The following is a 5685-nucleotide window of genomic DNA, read 5'->3' on the forward strand; positions in this document are numbered from 1 at the left end:
TAAGCTATGTGGTTTATACCTGTCTTATATGTCAGCCTAGAAAATAAACACAGAAAAACATCACAGCATTATTGACCAAATTGTACCCCCTCCTTTCCTACCATACCCACTGCCATCAAGTTTATAAGTCCTTAGGAATGTGACTAAATATGGAGATAAGATTTTGAAGACACAATTAGATTAAAATGTGACTGTTGGGCCCGGCGGCGTGGCCGAGCGGCTAAAGTCCTCACCTTGAACGCCTCTGGATCCCATATGGGCGCCGGTTCTAATCCCGGCAGCTCCACTTCCCATCCAGCTCTCTGCTTGTGGCCTGGGAAAGCAGTCGAGGACAGCCCAAAGCTTTGAGACCCTGCACCCGCGTGGGAGAACCTGGAAGAGGTTTCTGGTTCCTGGCATCGGATCGGCGTGCACCGGCTGCGGCTCACTTGGGGAGTGAATCATTGGATGGAAGATCTTCCTCTCTGTCTCTCCTCCTCTCTGTATATCCTGCTTTCCAATAATAATAAAATCTTTAACAAAAAATTTGACTGTTAGCATGGACCCTAATGCGATATGCTTGGTATCGTTACAATAAGAAGTTACACAGAGAAAGAGATACTAAGGATACATGTGTACAAAAACATGAAGACAACAAAAAAAGAGTAATTTGCAAGCCAGAAAGGAAGGCCTCAAGAAAAAACAATTTCCGCGACACTTGGTTACTGGATATCTAGCATCCGGAACTGTGAGCAGATACATTACTATTGCTTAATTCATTGGGTCTGTGCAAACTCAAATGCAAAGTGATAGCAATAAGAAGGAATGAATCTTGGAAATAGGGTATAACTATGTGGACGAGATGGGATTTAGTAACAGGATGTCATTGACATATTCAGTGTGTTGGTAAAGGAAAGCAGCTTTCCAGATTTAGACCACTTTATTTTTCATAGTGCTTTTCACTGAGGGAATGGAAGAAGGTTGAGCCATAATGCAAAAAAAAAAAAAAAAAAAAAAGAAAAGAAAAGAAAAGAAAAGATGTGGACTTCATCATTAAGCATTCTGAAAGTTCTCATCCAATTTCCCATAGGGTGAAAATAGTTAATTGGCCGTTGTAGATTCAGGTTTTCAGAGCAGAAAGTGACCAGGTATTGAATTATATATAGCACTTTTGGGTCATGATTCCATAAGCCCATGGTGACACAGGAATGATGGAATTATCAAAGAATTCTGGAGAGAAAAGGAAAAAGGGGACTGACAATTGGAGGAACAGTAGCTCTTAAGTGATAGGCTAAGGTAGAACCAAGTTGATTGTAGAATGACAAAGAAATTATGAGTCAGCCATGGTGGAGAGATGGTAGTAAAGCGGATATGGTCTTCTTGAGGACTGGTGGTAGAAGGGAGATTTCCAGGACACATGGGGTGCATAAGAGTAAAGAATAAGAAGTGATTCTAGACAGGAAACAGCATAGCTTTATGGTCCCCAGGAAGGTTTTAGCAACAATGGATGATTTATTTTTGAGATTGAAGAAAACTAAGTATGTCTAAATGATGATCAGAGGAAGTCATTGGAAATGAAGATGAAAATAAAAATAATTGGTTCAGAAATATACCTTAGGCAGTACAAAAGTTTAGACATTAAGAATATAGTTAAAGGAAATTAATTTGAAATACAAGAAGCAACACTATCATATTGGAAAAAAAAAGAGTAGAAAAATAGCAGTGCTATGTAGGAGAGTTTTCAGAGTAATAAGAATAAATTTGTGGATGATTTTGTAGGAAATGGAATATTTTTTTTTTTATTGTGAAACAGGAGAGTATACTGTGTCTCATAGATGATGGATAGTGAGAGGTGGGGAGTGGAGAAGGAGATTTGAGATGACCTGAGAGGGATTATTAGCTACTATGATGAAAGTAATAGAGTGTTGCCTGGGGGCATAGAGGAAGCCAGCAGGGCTGTGTGATGGGTGAATTATTTGCAGACTCAGAGTTCCTCCACTGGGAAACATTTTCTCTTGGTAGGCTCAGGACTATAAATGGAGAAGGCAAACTTTTCTAGGGAGTTAATCAACAGAACATCATGCATTCCAATTTACATATTTGGGTAATATTTCACTATAATTTGATAGTATTTGGTGTTATATGCCCATGTCCTATTGTTGTATACCAAGTTCATATAAACTTCACAGTCCTAAACATTCACTAGAGTTTTATGTTATAAATCCTTCCTTTTTTCTCTCCTTCCTTTCTCTTCTTTTTCTTTCTTTTTATTGAAAACATAATCGTGTATCATTAAGGTACACATTCTGTTGTTCTGATACACTTACTAACTATAAAATGATTACTACATTCAAACTAATTAACATGCCCATCATTTCACATTTGTGTGTTGTGTGTATGTGGGGGGTAAGACTATCCTATTTCAGAAAGAGAAAATAGTAGTATGAACTCTAACTACCACACTTTTCCTTAGATCTGTACAAGTTACTCCTTTTGTGGAACTGAAACTTGGATTAACTGAAATATTTGCTTCTACCTAAAATATTTCCTATGTTTGACCTAAACTGTGTGTTTGTAAACCAGCATCCTTTTGAAAGAATGAAGTTTTATTAACTTTTCATTTATCCCAAAAATTATTTTTAACTATCCTTTGTTTTCTAGACAAGATCTACCAAAATGCCCATCAACCACTGAAAAATTAACTAAAACCAAACAAATTGTGGTCTATTCATATTGTGGAAAATTGTTGATAAATTAAAATTTTCATAGTACAGCTATGTAAAGGAACAGCATAATAAAATCTCCAAGGTGTGTGCTATTGAGGAGGAAAGCATCAGATATGACAAGTATGTACTAGCATGTCATTCATAACAAGTTCAAGATACAGCAAAACTGAAAATAGGAAGCAGGGTCGTGAATAAGAATAAATAGAGCTAGTTTCTGAGGATTAGGAATTTATTTCTTCAGCTGTCATGGAAGCACAGGTGTGCTCACTTAGTAAAAAATCAACAACATGTGGCTCTTTCAGTGTGTACAATTAATAAAGATAAAAGTTTAATTATATAAAATATGCAAAGAAAAAAAGTAGATGTTAAAGAAATCAGGCTGGGCCTGGAACAATAGCACAATTGGCTGATCCTCCCTCTTCAAACACCAGGATCCCATATGGGTGCTGGTTTGTATCCTGGCTGCTCCACTTCACATCCATTTCACTGCTTGTGGCCTGGGAAAACTGTGGAGAATGGTCAAAAGCCTTGGGCCTCTGTATCAAGGGGAGAGTTCAGACGTTAGAAACTGCTCAACTCCAGTTCTTTGTAACCACTTTTGGAGTGAACCAGTGGATGGAAGATATTGCTCTCTGCTTCTACTTCTCTCTGTAAATCTGCTCTTCCCATAATCATAAATAAATCTTGAAGAAGGGGAAGGGAAAGAAGGAGAATGAGAAGAGGAGGAGGCCTGGTACCTTGGCTCAGTGGCTAAATCTTCACCTTGCATGCACCAAAATCCCATATGGGCACAGGTTCATGTCTCAGCTGTTCCACTGTCCACTCAGCTTCCTGCTTGTGGCCTGGGAAAGCAGTAGAGGATGGCCCAAATGGGAGACTACTGGAGACCAGCTCCGGCTGACTCAGAGCTTGCAAAGGATGCATGGATCGGTGAGAAGATAAGAAGAGGCAGAGGAGACATGGGCCACTATGGCATGATGCTCATAATGGATAACTCAGAAAAGTTGCCTTCTTTATTTATGCACAAATCATCACAGGCTTTTGCACAACATCCAATTGTTTCATTTTTACTTCATTGCAAAAGAATGATTACAAAACCAATCCTAAAAAACATTATTATTATTTGACTTCAAGAAAAATATTTTCAGCAAGCTACTACTTATTCAAACCTGCAGTGACCTGGCTGAAGCCAGGAACTCCACGGTTGGCAGCATATGCAGTTACATAGTGACAAGTGGTTTACTTATAACCAAAATCAATTTTCACTAAACACAAACTAACTATATTGCCTAAAATATCAAGAGTACTGAATTAAAAGAAAAGATCATAAATGAAAGGAATTTATAGAAGCATATAACATATCGCTTCTCGGCCTTTTGGCTAAGATCAAGTGTAGAAGCATATAACATATATTCTTTATTAAATCTTATAATTAGTCATGCATTAATTACCATCACCTTCACCTGGTGCTGATTCAATTGTTCTTTGTTAAAAGGCAGTGAAAGGGATCAGGGCAACTCAGCCTTTCTACAGAAGGCCTTTTTACAAGAAACTTCCATTTATAAACTGTTTTCTTTCCCTAATATGAGTGCTAATATAAGATAGAAATTTTAAGCCATTTGGGGGGGTTCACATTTGTCTCACTTTAGAAGATACCCCATATACTTTCTGCTTTTGGTGGTGAGAAACCAAAATGCGTCATATCATATGTTGTAACAGTTCGAGGCGCATGGTAAACAAACTCTTTGTACCTCCATGATTGCCATCTGTTTCAAAATATTATCAAGCCATTTTTTAAGGAAAACATTATTTATATTAGGGCAAGCTTCAGGACAAAGGTGGGCACATAACAGGATGTTTGGAGACATTGTGGGCTCAATTGTACCACTGCATGCTTTTCGCTGTGTGTCATTTCTTTACGTCACTAAAGATGTTTTTATCATAACGTGATTGATCAGTTTGAGGTGTTATATCAGTTACAGAAATCATTTCACATTAGCAGAAAAACAACACCACCACCCTCAGAAGAATTCTATGAAACATCAGAGTGGTGATTGAGTGTCCATACAATGGGATGAGGCAGCAATGAGTTGAGCAGAGACATTCTGCCAGGTCTTGCCATGCAGTCAGAAACTCCTGGTAGCATTGCTGACTGAGGAGCGGTGCTCATCACATACACCCATGCCATCTGATCCAACTGCATGGCTTACCACAGGAGACCTAGAAGAACCTGCTGGCTTCCATTAGCTCAATTCCAACAGTTATGACCACTTGGGATGTGAACCAGTGGACAGAAGATCTTTCTGTTTGTATCTTCCTCTCTCTGTAATTCTGACTTTCCAATAAATATAATTTTTTTAAAGGAAGATGTAAATCAGACTGGAAAGATAATGAGAAATGCCTGAATACAATACTGATGTGGTGAAAGAAGAGCATTTTAGCAGCTATCTCTGCCTCACACATTAATTCTTGGCCTATTGAAACATCTTGCCCTTTTCTCACACTGACAGAGTTAAGCTCTATGGCATACCTTGATGAAAGACTCTTCTATTGCAGGGTTCTATAATGAAGGCTCCCAGCAGTACAGTAGAACAATGCAACAATGTACTAAACAAACAACATAGCACTGTTTCAGTGTTCTCTCAGAATCTCTCTTGACACAAGAATATATTTTGGAGTATGTGGAGAATCATGCTGCATGTCTTTCAACCTATCCTGCTTGATTGTTAATTGTTTCAGTAGATTTTCTTGTTACTGAGAGTAAATGGGAGTTTAAGGTAATACACTCGAACAAGGGATCAGAATATAACCTAAGTTTCTGAGTAACCGATTAAGCGCAAATTCATATAGTTTTTCACACCTTAAATAGACGTAGAAATCAAAGGGTCCATCTATTGCATTTGGCTGACTAGTTTGCCACCTCAACTTCGATCAGAGGTTGATCAAAAACATGGCAAGGAGTTAAGTCTGCATTTTCCAT

General features: G+C 38.2%; 1 non-coding gene across 1 annotated transcript; it reads left to right on the top strand.

Annotated features, from left to right (window-relative positions):
• Positions 1–4065: 4065 nt before the first annotated feature.
• Positions 4066–4261, top strand: LOC131480268 (U2 spliceosomal RNA). The gene has a single exon (XR_009245391.1). It is a non-coding gene; the product is annotated as a U2 spliceosomal RNA (small nuclear RNA).
• Positions 4262–5685: the final 1424 nt, after the last annotated feature.

The sequence above is a fragment of the Ochotona princeps genome, chromosome 4, assembly GCF_030435755.1.
Source record: "Ochotona princeps isolate mOchPri1 chromosome 4, mOchPri1.hap1, whole genome shotgun sequence".
NCBI lineage: Eukaryota > Metazoa > Chordata > Mammalia > Lagomorpha > Ochotonidae > Ochotona > Ochotona princeps.